The 16,274-nt window shown below is 38.8% G+C and overlaps 1 non-coding gene across 1 annotated transcript; it reads left to right on the top strand.

The window, feature by feature from the left end:
• Positions 1-1,419: 1,419 nt before the first annotated feature.
• On the top strand, positions 1,420-1,523 carry LOC120886028 (small nucleolar RNA U13). Its single transcript, XR_005728806.1, has one exon. It is a non-coding gene; the product is annotated as a small nucleolar RNA U13 (small nucleolar RNA).
• Positions 1,524-16,274: the final 14,751 nt, after the last annotated feature.

Below are 16,274 nucleotides of genomic sequence, written 5' to 3'. Positions count from 1 at the left end.
TGAGTGACTAATGTTTTACATACAATACAGGATAACGGGAAAAAGATGTAACATTCCTTCTAAGTGCCTTTTTTTTGCATCTATGAACTTTCATCATTGACACTTTCCAGCAGCCTCTGTCAGATCCAGGCAGCAGCTGAGAGCTTTCCGAGGAAAGAAAGTCTAAGGCTTACCAGCAACAGCATCCGTAGTGACTACAGCAGAAATAGAACCAGGAATGGAGAAGGCCAGGTAGGAAAGGAGACTCTAGAAAAGAGACAGCAGCTATCAAGACCTGCATAAAAGACTGCAGGCAGGGTAAATGCACCATTGAGCTATACCAGAAACAGTCATGAACACCTGAAGGAGACTTTTCTGGGGATACATTTAAGTTGGAAGTTGTTCCCTCCAGGCAAAAGCCAAAGCCCAGATATAATTCCTCTTTTAGCTAAAGCAGGAGCACAAGTTTAAAAAAAAAAGTAAAGAGAATATTCACAGAAAATACTACATGTCACAGAGCTTGAGTTTTGGCAGATGGAAACAGAGTTCTCTGTAATTCGTGTTAAAAATCTTTGAATTAGGAAATTCCATGAGACCATAAAGAATACAAATGGGGAAAGGAAAGAAGGTCAGACAATGAGAAGGATGAAAGAACAGGAAGCAAGCCAGACCAGAGCCGAGACGGCTTTTGAAGCCATAGCTTGCCTTGGGTTCTCACTATGGACTGGGGAAGACAGAGTGAGAGTTAACATCAAAACCATAGTATTGTATTTGTAGTTTGTTTATGATACTTAGGTTGACAGTTGAACAAACTGCATGTTCTCATCTAGCATAGAAAACAACATAAAATTCAATATTAGACATTTGTACCCTAAAGTTCTGAAGCCCCTCCCACCATAGGCCCTTAATACTGGCCATCCTTTCCCCAAAACCCATCCATTTCATGTAAATTGCTTCTCCTGCCACTGAAACCCCTTTGCTCTTCTAGTATTCATCTAAACCCTTTTCCCCTCCTCCCAGGGAGTTGCCAAAGCCTACTCCCCAATTCCTGTGCTTTTTAAAGCCGTGAAACTCTGCCTAAATGTTTTCTACCTGGTCTATGTCTAGAAGGAAGGCCATGACTTCCAAAGTGAAACAAAGCCTTCAAGGTGTTTTTCTAAATCAATAGTGAAATTTCCTCCCACCCTGTCCTGGCCCAACAGTTCAAACTCCAGGTGATTCTTTAAAATGATTTACAAACTACTGTCACTAAATATTCTTCTAGAATAATATTTGTAAATGGAGGCATATAATGCAATCCCATGGATGTGATGCTTTAACAACACAATGCCCTGTTGTTGGATGTTTCAAGTTATTTAATACTATTTCCAATATAGTTTAATACTATTGCCAATATTTTGCTCTCATAAACAGGGCTTAAAAATATATTTCTATTTATAGATCCTTTTTGGTTCATAAGCTTGATGATCGGGTGTTCACGCTGCCCTGTGAGACGTGCCTCCCTCTGAACCTTGCTACGATGTCGGCACCTTACCTTTCTGACATGAAAAACAAGCAAACTTCTATTTATATGTTTTCATGCATGTAAGATTATTTTCATATTGTAAATATTTTGAAGTGAAGTTATTATATAAAAATTATAAATGTAAAGCAAAATTTTGAAGTTTTTTTCGTATGTATCTTTAATGACTTGCAGAAAGCTTTACAAATGTATGAAATATGCATGTTTCTGTATATTTAGCCACTCTGGAGACTGGAGTTTTTAATAATTTAGTGACTAAATAAAAATAAGTATGTAGTTATAGAATTATTAATTATCATAAAATATATAAATTATCAATTATAAGTTAATGGTCTTAACTAGCATAGATATAGAAGAAAAATTAAAATTTGACAAAAAAATTATCTCATCAGGAATTTATATAAAAAATAATTCCAAGTTTATTTCTTGCTATTGATAATGGTGGTGAGCATCAGACTCAAGGTAAAATGAGGTTTGATGTATTTTATAGAGTCAGATGGAATGGTCCAAAATTTTTAAAAAGTGAAGGTATTAAAAGGGTTTTATTATCAAAAGAGCTTCAGTTGATGAATGGTCTCATTCATCTGCATCAAGGCAAAAAGATTATGTTGAAGGACCGTGGCTCAATATCATCGATATATATTGGCACATGTCATCTTTAAAGGCCACACTCCCCCACTGCCCCTGTACCACCAACCTTTTGATCCAGTCAGGCTTGTCAGATAATAATTATAATTTCTTTTTAACTCACAATAAATGTATTAAAATTTTACAGACAGGAGACTTTCACTTCTATCTATGATAAAATAGCCTGTATCAGATTAACTTTGCCTTGAAAATATATAATAATGAGATAAAGTTTAGGACCAGAAAGTGCAGTTTTTTGAAGGAATCGGAGAGCAACCAAAGCATCTAGGACTTCAAAGACCCAACTAGAAATAAAGGGAAATGCATTGACACAACTTCTTCACTCACTGAAGCATCTTTTCCTCTCAGAATATTTGCTGAAGAGCAAATACTATAGCATAGTGATTGCTTCAGTCTCACTGGGATGGAGAGAGAAAAAGTTAGAATCCAGAGCAAACAAGGGCATGTGCCAAGACCCTAGAAAAAGGCCCAGAGAAGCAAATCTGACATTTTTCACTCACTGTCCCCATTGAAACACTTGCTGGTTACCAAACTGATTATTCGTACATCTTCAGGGCAAGAGCTGGCAAGCTCAGCAGAAGGCAGCTTCTATGAGGCTAAAAAGCTAAGCAGAAATTTTGACAGTCTCACAGCACATGGGGAGATGAAAGCTTGTTCAGAGGCTGCCAGGGAGGAGTAGTCCCAGAAAATACCATACACTTTCAGCCCAGATCCTTAAGGGACTATGTCAAAGAGTAAAACAGACTAAATTAGCTAGACTTCAAAAAGTCCAAAGAAGGACCTTGACTGGATTGGTGTGATTTTCTGGACTATCTCTGCCTAAGATAAATTCTCTCTGTGGGAATTCTCTCTGTAAATAAATTCCCTCTGTGGGAAGTTAATGCCATTCATACCCTCTGCAATTTTTTGTGTGTAATTTTCAGAATGCAATGAAATAGGCATACTAGTAAAAAAAAATCATTAGCCATGCCAGAAAAAAAGGAACAATTAAAATACAATGATACAAGACAAAATATACATTAGATACAACTCACTGCCTGGAAGCTTTTGAAGTCATTAGACATAGACTTTAAGATAAGCAAGATTTAATACATTCAAAAATGTATATGAAATGATGGAGAATTTCACCAGTCTATAAAGTTAAAAGACCAAGAAAGATGATAATCAAATTTAAAATTCAATGAATGGGTATTAACCTAGCCAAAGAGAATACTGGTGAACTAGAAGAAACTTCAGTAGAAAACATATCAATTAATACAGAAAACATATCAATTAATACAGAAAAAAAGAAAAAGATGTATGGGACACAATACAAGGATATAATAAAAGTGTGATTAAAATTTTGGAGAGAAATGAGAGGATGAGGTAGAAGGAATATTTTAGGAGATATTTACCAAAATTTTTCCAAGATTTAAAGAAACATCCAATCACATATTTAAGAAGTCCTATGGTTCCCATGCAAAGAATATACAAAGAAAACTACTGGAAGGCCCATTGTAATAAAACATGAGAGAGGAAGGGAGAAACGGGGACAGAGAGAGACACACACACACTCACACACACAGGTACAGACAGACCCTTTAAAGCAGCCAGAGGAAATAAAGGGAAAAGATGCTATTAACTTCAAAGGCACAACATAAAATGGGATATAACAATATGGTTTTTAAAGTATTAAAAGAAACAGCTAATAATCTCAAGTTCTGTACCTAACAAAAATGTTCTTCAAAAGTTGAGATGATACAAGGACATTTAAGACAAAATAACCAAGAGGATTAACCACCAGTTCAGCTACATCAAAAGATTTACCAAAAGGGGTTCTCCTGGAAGAAAGAAATGATTCCACATGGAAGAATAGTACTACAAGTAGGACCGAAGAGTATTCTAACAGGTTAAAAACCTAGCTGAATCTCAGTGGATAGTATCTGTGTAAAATAACAATAGTAGCTTGGCAAAGAAAAGAGCACAACAGGCAGAAAGGGAATAAACAGGGCTAGGGTGTTGGAAGATCTTTACATTGTTCAGGAAGTAGTCAGTATTCCAGTTTATATCACCCTGAAATGATTCAAGAAAACTTGTTATAATCTCTAGGGTAATAATTAAAACAAAAAGTTAAAAGAGTAAGGAATTATGAAAGAACAGAGGACAAAATGAAAGGATAAAAATGACTGATTTAAAAGGAACAATATACAGGAAAATAGGAAAGGGGTATAATCATCAATTTTAACAAATTATATGTTGAATTGAATGGCTAAACATGCCAGTAAATTGGCAATAATTATGGATAAATGTACAGTTAAATTTTGCTTACAAGACACTTTTATGTATAAGGACAGAGAAAGTTTGAAAGGAAATAAAGATGAAAAGATAAACCATTTAAATATAAAACAAATAATTCAGTAGTTTTAATTATATCAGATAAAGTAGACTTTAAAGAAAGGAGTATTAGAAGAAATAAATTTGTATCTAATGACATACCTGTAATATGTATATATTACATGTAATGATGTATAATATACATGGAAATCTGATACATCTAAATGTAGAAATGGCAAATCCTCAACCCTTGTAATAAAATAACTAGTAATTTAAAGTATCAGTAAAGATAAATGGTAGATTCAAAAAACAAGTTCGTATATTTTCCCAATCAACTAATTAACTGCAGAATGAACACACTTGTCAATAAATTTATAATACCCTTAAAACTGGCTATACGCTGGGCCCTAGTGGAACTATCAATAAATGACAAAAAATTAAATTAAATACAAAATAGAAGATAAGAAAAGAGTGTATCATCATGACCTTGGCAGCAGAAAATTGGAACACTACACTACTCAAACATCTGGTTCAGATATGCATGATATATCTCAGCAGTTCTACATAGTTTTCTCTGCTTATTCCAACCTACTCTGATGTGATGTTTTGTTTTGTTTGTTTGGTACCAGAGATTGAACTCAGGGGCACTCACTACTTAGCTGTATCTCCAGGCCCTTTTTATTTTTCATTTTGAAACAGGGCCCCACTAAGTTGCTGAAGCTGACTTTGAACTTGTGATGTTCCTGCCTCAGCGTCCTAACTGCTGGGATTACAGTTGTGTACCACCACGTGCAGATTCTTTCTTATTGTGTATTTACTTCTCTTATAATTACCACCATATAGTTCAGCACTCACATTATAAATGGCTGTTATTCTTGCAAGCAGCAAGTTCATTAGTTTCTGCTCCTATTTTGAGTAGCACCCGAGTTAATGTTGGACACATAATAGGCACTCCATCACAGAGAACTCAGGTGGTCCCAAGTCTCTTAACCTCTTCTTTGCTCTTTGCCTTTCTATGACTTTGCGCTCCAGTCCTGCCATTCATTTAAAATTAAGACTGGCCCAGGTGTTACCTAAAACCAAAGCATAATACTGAGCTTGAAGGCTGCAGAGTTGTTTAGATCTCATCTTATGCGTGAGAGAGAGAGAGAGAGAGAGAGAGAGAGAGAGAGAGAGAGAGAGAGAGAGAGAGAGAGAGAGAGATCATAATTTTTTAGGGGAGACATGAGAACAGGTAATGATTTTATTTTTCAAGAAAGCATGGGATGAGTGTAATGGAAATGGCTATAATTTAAGTTTTAAGAGAAGAAAACTTGAAGGCCAGTAGACTGGCCCAAAAGACTGTAACAGGGAATCTCAAGTAGAGCAAAACCTAATGAACATTTTTTTTAATTGATGTATCATGTTTCCTAGACAGTTGTCAAATACATTTCTCCTGAAATAATTAGAGAATTTCTTTAACCAGAGAAGACAGCTTGCTGGGACTACACAATAGGTGACACCAGAAGAACAGAATGGTGAAGGAGTTGCAAGTGGATTTTATGGCGTTTAAAGCCACCAGAGATTTATGCTAGGAGAACCTCTTACCTTTTTTGTGTAGGACATGCCTCTTTTCTGTTGGCCCCTTCCAGTTCTAGGGAAGAAGCTATTGCAACATACCTACTTTTGTTTTTTTAAGTCTCCTACTGCCTTTGTGAAATTGAATAAAGAAGTTACATTATTTTTTTAATTGAAAGAAGTCAGGATTTAAGACTCTTGTCAGAGATTAACAGAAATTTAGGAAGATATAGAAGAGCCCTGAATTCCTCCATGCTAGTATAACAAAGCAGCTGAGTTGCAAACTCAAATGTCTATAGGCAGTATGAATGGAAAAGAAAAGGGTGGGTAGAAGGGTGAACTGAATGTAAAAATAGTGACGGCACTAATATCCTAAGAAATGGCACCTGACACTTGGACTGTAATAAGGTGAATTCTCAGGCCCTACCCAGATCTACTGAATAAGAAACTCTGGGCTAGGACCCAGCAATCTGCAATGACTTGGATCGATGGTAACGTTGAGAACTAGTGCAGAGAGGGATAGTGAATACAGAGGCAAACTGTAGGGCTCATGCCCCATGGAAAGAAAAGACATTCACTTGTTTGATTTTTTCCTTATAAGATGTGGAAATTATACTGCTGGCCCTTTCTATTTTATAAGGATAAATCATAAATCTAAATTTTTATGTGATATCTTCTGAGTTTTCTGTTGGCCATCATTAAAAAAAAAAAGAATCTCTAGTGACCAAATAGAATTATTTTACCATGGGCTATTAATAGGCTATTAATCTCTAGAATAGTGATTAAAAACATAAACTCTAGATTCAGGTAATGTAAGTTAAAATTCTAGCTTTTTTACTGTATGGGTGAATGCAAAGCTAGTTGTTTAACCTCTCCAAGTGTTGCTTTCCTCCTGTGTAAAATGGGCATGATAATGTACATGTTCCCTAGGGTCTTTGTGAAGATACAACGAGGTGAGTTGTACAGAGTACTTATCCAAGCTCCTGGCACATAGCAAGTGCTCAGTGATACCTTTGTTATTACTTAGCTCAAGAACGGAATATTCTGGGTCTGTTGGGAAAAGAATGGAATCTGAGCCAGAGGAATAGGGAAATGGTTGGCTTCTGTAGGCTGGTCCCACACACCTGTCCAGAGCATGTGCCAGCCTTATGCAAGACGTAGGTTGTGCTAATATTAAGGAAAAGATTAGTTTGATGGATGCAGACCTCTGATAGATTTCTATAAGCCTCAATGTTTTCCTTGTCAAATCGTTCATATACGGCCAGAACCCAGCTTGGGCCAAGAATAAGGGACCTGTCAAGTCTTAAATTTCTAGGAGCCCAAATAAGCCAGGTATGTTCAAAGTACAAATATAAGAGTGGATAGGTGACCTGTGGCAGAAGCTAAGACCCAGCCAGAGGTCAGCATGTCTGAGTATATTGGGAGAGAGAAATGAAAAAAAAAAATAGAAAGTGTTTTCTTACGTAAAAAAAAAAAAAATAGAAAGTGGTATGATCTGGAGGATTAGTTGGCACTCAGGGATTATTGGTAGCAGAGCAAATGCCAAGTCTGTGGGCAGACAAGATAAACTCCAGGCCCCACATCTGGAGGGGTTGGGGCAACTGATAGACTCCCAGTCTTAATCTAGACCAGCTCAGTTCCCAGGCATGAATGAGCCAGAGGTGGAAGGCGTCAGGGACTCTTGCTGTGAGGAGTGAGAAAGCTGAGACTTGACCGACTGGGATGCAATGGGGTGTCATTTATTTTTCTAGGAGGCAAAAAGTCATAATGCCATATCAAGTGTCAACTTTGGATCACCGTATAGGGTATATTGAAAGAGGAATAAGAGGGGGAAAAGATTGTTGCATTATTCTTGGTCAGAGATGGCAGAATCTCAGCATTTGGACCACAACTCCTCTCTCCTAGACCCATGACATATATCACTAAGAGATTAAAACATTCTGTAGATTTCAGACAAGGCAGCAGAATTCTACTCTATATACCAGCAGGTGGAAATTGGCGTACAAATCCCCTAGTTTGGGTGTCAATTGCTATGAAGAAATGATAATGGGGGTGAGAAGGAAAGGGTTACTTGGAATATTTTGTGAAAATAATCAAAAGAAATCAATGCCTAAATTTTAGGTAAGCACAAGATACAGTAAGCATGAAAAAAGTCCAAGTCACAAATCACAGTGAGACTTTATGTCTTAAGAAATGGGAGACTATTTCTATTTTGCTTTAAAAGTACAACTCCAGTTTTTTCCTCTCTAAAGCCCTTCCCAGGTTGCTATACTCCTCCTGTACTGTTCTGCATCTACTCATATCTTAGCATTTCTCATGCTCTACTTTAATAACTGGGAACATCTCTTGTCCACCAGTCCGTGAGTGCCTCGAAAGCCAGGAGCTTATTTATTTATTTATTTAAAATTTTAGTTGTAGACGGACATGATACCCTTATTTTATTTATTTATGTGGTTCTGAGGATCAAACCCAGTGCCCTATGCATGTGAGGCAAGCACCCTACCACTGAGCCACAACCCCAGCCCCAAGCCAAGAGTTTTTGACTACAACATAATGCCATTTTCTCAAAAACAAACAAACAAACAAACAACCACCCCTCAAAAAATTCAAAAAAAGTGAGCTAATTGATGGAGAAAAGATGATGAGATGCTGTTTGAGGTCCTGGCAGGACAGGCAGGTGGAGGTGTCACTGTAGTTCAACATGCCAACATTCCTCCAACAGCAATGGCTCATGAACTCGGTGTCTCAATGCACAGTGCTTTGGGAAGATGCAAACACTGTATTGGATGCTTTGTTCTTGAGAAGTTCAGAAGATAATGGAGGCGTGGACACCCACACATGACTAACAAGGACACGTATAACCAAAAGAAACAGAAACCACACACACAGAGATTTAGGGAAAGGATGGGCGATTGTTGAAATGAGGCAATTCATGGAAGCTGAAGGTAGAACTCAAAGAAGTTCTGAGCATGATGACAACACCAGAATATGACCTTCATACACATGGGTAGTTGTCCAAAAAAGTCCATTCTTGTCCTGATGTCACCATCAATCATATTCTAGGCATTGTTTCTGTAGTCAAAATCTCTTTGCTCTCAAGGAATTCACAACCCCGTTGGGTTGAGGTGGAGGTAAGAGTCATACCAAGTAATTACAACACAGCATGAGAAACACTGAGATATGAGCATGCATAGAACAATATAAGTACACATAGTAGAGTCTAACACAGACTGAGAGGGGCAGGACAGGTGCCCTAGGGACAATGAAGCTGGAGCTACCTATACTTTCAAAGCTAAATAGAAAGAGTGGTCCATGTCAGGCACAGTGGTGCATACCTGTAATCCTAGTGATTTGGGAGGCTGAGGCAGGAGGATCTCAAGTTCAAGAACAACCTCAGCAACTTAGTGAGACCCCTTCTCAAAATAAAATTAAATACAATGGGCTGGGGATGTAGCTCAGTGGTAAAGTGCCCTTAGGCTCAATCCCCAGTATTAAAAAAGGAGGAGGAGGAGAAGAAAAGGAAGGAAGAAAGGAAGGAAGGGAGGGAGGAAAGGAGGGAGGGAGGGAGGGAGGAAGGTTGGCCATATATCCATTGTGTCCATTCATTCACATGTCAGGTTTCCCAGGCATCCTAGACTGCTCCCAACAGCAACAGAGAGGTGTGTAGGTGTGGAGTACGACTCCGAGTGGGTCCTTTACTGTGGTTCCTCAGCCTTGATCCTGGAAATGGGCCAGAAAATTTTGAATCACCTTTTATTTACTTACTCATTCATTCATCCTCCCCCCTTCCCGCCCTGCCCAGGCATGCAGCATTCGTAGCTAAACTACTGTGATTCTTAGATGCTGGCTGGCTTCCAGAGTAACCTAAGTAGACTTACCACCTTTCGGGGCAAGCACTCCAAAGAATCTTTATGCACCCATATTCCCCAAGTCATCTCTATCCAAAAAATGAAAGGAAAGTTGATCTCATAAAGTTGTGAAAACCAGGGTTTGTTGTTGTTTGTTTTTTCACTGTTATGTTTCCCAGCTTTTTAAAAGTTAATTTTTGTAAGGTTATTTTTAATTTTCGTGAAAAAACAAAAACATAAAATTTGCCATCTTAACCACGTGTGTGTATCGTTCAATAGTGTTACATACATTTGAAGTTGCTTTACAACCCATCTCCAGATTCTTTTCAACTGGAACTCCATCCATAAAACAACAGCTCCCACTACTTCTTCTCCTGCTGCTCATAATCACCATTCCACTTTTTCTTTTAATTGGACTATGTGAGGTGTCCTGAATAAGTTAACTCATACAGAATTTATCTTTCTGTGAATGTTTTATTTCACTTAGTAGGTTTTCAAGACTCATTCAGGAGGTAGCTTATCAGAATTCCCTTCCTTTTAAAAGCTGAATAATATTCCATTGTGTGTATGCTCCACATTTATCATCTGTTGATGGTCATTGGAGTTACTTCCAACTCTTAGCTTTTGTGAATGATGCTGCTATGAGCATGGGAGCACAGAGAGGTTTTTGAGATCCTACTTTCAAGTCCTGGAGTATACACCCAGAAGTGGAATTTGTTGGGTCATATAGAAGTTCACTTTTAAAATGTTTAATGGAACCCTCATCATTTCCTATTTTCCATTAGGATTGCCCAACTTTTAGCGGAGGTGGCCATCATTTATCATGTCAGTCAGGGCTAGGTAGACTCCCTAAGATTCTGAGTCCCGTTACCTCCTGGTCTGGTGAAGGGCCATCCTCCCACCATCCTTTACGGAGAAGGAGGCAGCTTTCCCCATGCACTCATGCCATTTGCAGGCAGGAAACCATCATGCAGAGCAACTGAATCATAATGGGAGGCCCAAGCATAGAATGAACTCACCCACCCCAGCTGCTGGGTTGCCAGCTTATCTCTGCTTCTTACAGAGAACAGTCTCTCCATTTGTCTGGGGACTGTGCTCCATTTGGAACCTGTTTGGGCTGATGTGAGACTCTTAGAATCAGTGACACCATGACCCTTGATTTCCAATAGGATCCCATTAAATTCCCACTTGCAATCCTATTAAATTCCATTTTTGCTGGCCCTCCATGGTTATTCCCTGCCTATCTTTACTATGGATGCAGCTTTTGGGATGTCATTAGTTCCTAGAGGGAGGATCTTCTTTGCTTAAAAGTCCATAAGTTCTCTTCTCCGAAAAAGCAGTTAGCTCTGCCATTAGGATGAATTAGATCTTCACTGTCAACTGGAGATAAGTGAATTAGAAGCTAGAGAAACACAAACTGTTAATCCTTCCACAGCAAGTGCCCAAATGTTTAGACTCTCATAATGATTACACATTGTTTAGAATGGGATTAAATAAGAACTTGAATGTCAACACTGGACCTAACAATTTCATTTGCATGCAAAAGAGTTTTCACCACAACTCAAGGTTTGGGATCTTTTTGAAAACCACACCTTTGTCCAATAATCTGATAAAGATAAGAGGAAGGAGAAGACTTGGACATCACCAGAGAATCTTGTGCATATGCTCAAAGACATCCTGCTTCCTAGTCTGACTCACCTTCCTGACAAGCCAGACCTGATGATTCCCAAGAGACCTATTGTTCAGGGAAGGCCCCTAAGGCCAAGTGAGAAAGTGATTTTACTTGCTCAGTTTATTATAACCCACAGCAGCAAGTCTGAAAAAGGCAAATGGTTATGTTTTCCCTGATCCTAAGGGTTCTGTCCACTGTATCACAGAATAACTGAAAATCTTCTCCCAGAATGAAGTTTCCTGCTCTGGAATGGTTGCAGTGCTAATGTGAGGGTGAGTGGGATGTGTATCCACCCATCTTGCTTTAATTTCATTTCCCAAGTGCCTCTGACAGACTGAGCATCTTTCTAGTCCAAATGGGGGTTTCACAGTTAAAGACACATATTTTTCCTTTAACCTGACCCCTGAAATGTACTAAAGAAAGAGTCATCTATTCCAGTAATAAAGCAAATGCTGTTTGTGCTGGATTTTCCAAGAAAGTGTATGTCAGTGTCCAGCATGGAGCTATCCTAAGGGGATGTTGGCATAAATTTCATGTGGCTTTTGTCTGCCGATTGGACTTCAGAGCCTACACTCCATGCTAGATGCAACTCTGCCAAAATCAGCTGTGGGACTCTGATTGGGTCACTTGGTCATCCTGAAGCTCAGTTGTCTAATCTGTGATTTGATGTTAATCTTGACTTGCCTCTCTGTACTTTCCATCTATTCATTCATCTCCTCTCCACTAGGATTATATGGAACACATCTACTTACTCAGTTTGCATCTCGGCCTAGTGAGTGTTTTGGTATAGTGTATGTTTGTATGCACACGAACACCTCCGTGGTGGGTTCCTGTGACTGTGTGTGGTCTATTATGGGGTCAGTCTCAATGCCCTGGTGTGTTTTATGATACCTAAAGGACCAGTATTATGAGTGAGGCCAAAGTAATTTGGTGAACTATGATTTATGCCAACTATTTGCAGGTTAAATTGGGGAATGAAGGAAATAGTTAACAAAGGCAAATTGTCAAATCACACATTCCTCCACTTTTGATCGACTCATAACCAATGGTGCATTTATTACAAAAAGTCAATTGCCTCTATAGTAGGGAAACTTTCCCTCACTTTTCTTCCTCCTCCTCTCCTCCTCTTCCTCCTCCTCCTCCTCCTTCTTCTTTGGTATGGAGAATTGAGTCCAGAGATGCTTTACTACTGAGTTACCTCCCCAGCCCTATTTACTTATTTATTTGAGACAAGGCCTCACTAGTTACTAAGGACTTCTCTAAGTTGCCAAGGCAGACCTCCTCCTGTCTCTGCCTCTCCAGCCTCTGGTATTAGAAATGTGTGCCACCACATCCAGCTTCCTTTACTTTTAGTCTCTCGTCTCCTTTTCCCCATGCATCTCTTCTGATTTTCAGATCAGGCTTTGGCTCAAAGCTAGTCTTATCCCTGATACTACAGGGTTGTATGGTTGTAAGTTTGGTCTTCCCCTCTGTTCTTCTGCTTCTCAGCTTTTCTATTTGTAAAGGAAGTATAGTGCCCCTACTCCCCAGAGATATCTATATCCTAACCCATGCAAACTAAATATGTGCTGTTGCAAGGCAAACAGAAAGTAGGGTTATAGATGCTTAAGGTTGCTTATCAGCGGGTCTTGAGATGGGTGATAACCCTATCCATGGGGCACAGTGTAATTATCAAGGTCCTTACAAATGGAAGAGAAAGGTAGAAAAAGTCAGAGTCATGTGGTGTGAGAAAAAACTCAAACTTTTGCTGGCTTTGAAGATAGAGACAGGGGCCACAAACTAAGGATTGTGAGAGACCTCTAGGAGCTGGGAAAGGCGAGTCTGCCTGACAGCCTCCAGAAGGGAGCACAGTTCTTCTGAAGCTTTCATTTAGCTTAATGAAACTGGTGTCAGACTCCTGCAGAACCATAATAAATTTGCGTTGTTTGAAGTTGCTAAATTTGTGGTAACTTGCAGCAATAGAAAACAAATACACTATCCAGTCTAAAATAGTACCTGTCTTATAAAGATGACTAGGACAATGTAAGTAACACATTACTTGCAGAGACTCAGTATATATGTGTGTGATTATTTTTAATCCTCTTATCAACTTCACCAATTTCTTCTTTCAGTATCAAGAGTGATGGTCCACAGGTGACTCCACTGCAAATCCTTGTGAGTGGGCCTGCCAGCAACAACTCCCCCCAGAGCCAGCTGACTGACTGCAGGAGAAATCACAGTTCTTTCAAATCCATTGGGCCAGGTCTGAATGTCTGCCCGTTTTCTAAAAGTATTTTCATTTTTAAAATAAAGTGATAGATATACCTGTCTGTATCTTCATGAGTGTAAGACAAACTTCTGGCCAAAGAGCCAACTTTGCTTTTCCTACCTATTTATTTGTGCTTTAATTTGTATAAGAAAAAGCCACACAGATCTCAGCTTTAAAGCAATGCCCTGTCTGTAAGCTTTTAAAACTTTGCTTGGGAAGAATAACAGCTAATATCATGGACAAGTTTAACAAAGAGATGAAATTTCCAGCTGAGTGGAGAAGAGATCCAACAGTCTCTGGGAAACTTCTCTCTTGGCCTTTTGCCTAACCACCGGGCCCTCCACCCACCTTCTTCTTTTGCTGTTACCCCAATATTCCAAGAAATTGCTCAATTCTAAGGGCTTTCAAAACTTTTCAGTCAAAGTCTGGTTCCATGCTTCTTAGGTATTAGCCACAAAAGGACAAAGGTCTTAGACGAACAACTTGTCTCTCATGGGTTATGCAAAAAGATGTTAATGTAACATTTATGGTTGAGACTTTACATGCATTCAAGTCAGGAAAGCTTTATTTATGGCCTGCACAGCTGTTGGAAGGAGTTTGCCTCTCTGTGGTTGTTTGGGGACTATCCCCATTGGCAGTTAACCTGAATGCTATGCTAGCCCTTATGTGGGCTCCCCTAATCCTAATCATACCTCACCATTTGCATTTGTTGTCTTTGGCATAGACAATAAAAAGAGAAAGAGAACTATTGTTATTTGCACATTCAAATAAACACAACATTCACATGGATGGGAGTGGGGTGGCAGAAGCAAATTAAAATGTTTGAATTGGTGATGGGTTGGGGTGCAAGGGAAAGGTTGCCGCTGATCTGTGTGAGAGATTTTCTTTTTCTTTTGGTTTTCTATGGGTCAAATGTTTCAGTTCCTTTCACACTGTTGGTACATGCATGTGCATGTTCATGCAAAAATCAGTATTTCAGATAACAATATGAATTTTACATTTTAGTTCTATTTTTCAATATTTATTTCAATAGTTTTCAATGAGAAACAATGAAAAAGTCTCCTAAGATAATTTTATTTCCTTCCCTCCTGCCCAGCAGCCAATTTTGAGGGCTCTGAGAGTTACCAAGGAGTCCTCTTCGTCAGTCAATTTATTTGCTTACCGGGTTCCATATCTGGGATCCACAGAGGAGGTGGGGCAGAGAGAGCCAACTAGATTGGGGCAGGGAAGTAGATAGCAAAAGTGAGGAAAGATTTTGGAAATGAGCCATACCTGGAAGGAACATGGGAATGGGTTGTAATTGAACGGAAAAGAGAAGGGCTTTTGTGAAAGGGCCTAATTACAAACTGGAGGGGGTTGGGACAGTCAATCATAACCACCCCTCCCCCAGAAGACCCAGCCCATAGGAAAGGACTTCAGTTGCAGGTAGGGCTGAGATGACTTTTCTGACCATAAGGATTTGGAAGGTTGTTTTTTATCCTTTCTCCAGACAATTCATATACATTTTAGATGGCTTTTTCTTTCTATTCTGTCATAACGCAATTTAACTGGATACATGGAATGAATTAGGGTCTCTCAATAATCCTTTCAAATTTTTCACCAGAGTATGAATTCCATAGTGATGTTAGCATATATATATATATATATATATATATATATATATATATATATAGATACACACCACACACACATACTTTACCAATACCACATGTTACAATATTTTATTATTTTCATTTTGAGAAAAAGATAACCGAACATAAAAAGCTTGAACAATCCCCTTCCAACATATAAACAGAATAAAATCTATTATTTTTTGTTTGTTTGAGGTTTACAGGCATAAAATTTCCTAATCATTGACTCTGAATTTGACCTCTGAAAGTAGAAGCAAAAGTTACAAGTAAAGCAAGTCACAGTAGCTGAGTGGCAAATCAATATTGTTCATTTCCACGATGTTGTTTACCATGAAGGAATGGGGTATGGAAGGGTAGGTTCTGAGATAGTGGAAAGACCAGTAAAAACTGAGGTGTCAGAAAAAATGCTATACTTATTGTTAGCTAACATAAAGGGTTTGTTTTACAAAGCAGCTGCTCTTACATAATAAAGGCTTCAAAAGCAAGTCAATAGGCCCTTATTAAGTCCCTATTGTGTGTCTTCTAAAAGGAGCCAAAGTGGCTGCTGTTATCACACAGCTCAGCCTGTGCAAGGACTGGAGGCTGAATCAGGATTCCATCCAGGGGCTAGACTGACAGAAAGACCTCTTCTTCCTTCTCTGCACTCACAACTACAATGTTACAACACTATATAGATGAGCCTCCCTATTAGGAAAATTGGAATGCAGTGGTCCTTTGCTTCCAAAATAAATAGGAGTTGAGTTCCCAGCATTTCCTCTCTTTCCAGATTCATTTGATGAGTTTAATGTTAAACAAGATTAAACATGCACACAGCTGAAATCAAACCAGGTACTATGGAAATGTCCGAGGAGGGGAC

Source organism: Ictidomys tridecemlineatus, chromosome 1, assembly GCF_052094955.1.
Source record: "Ictidomys tridecemlineatus isolate mIctTri1 chromosome 1, mIctTri1.hap1, whole genome shotgun sequence".
Lineage (NCBI taxonomy): Eukaryota > Metazoa > Chordata > Mammalia > Rodentia > Sciuridae > Ictidomys > Ictidomys tridecemlineatus.
The sequence above is the reverse complement of the archived record's forward strand: the minus strand, read 5'-3'. Positions and strand labels throughout refer to the sequence as shown.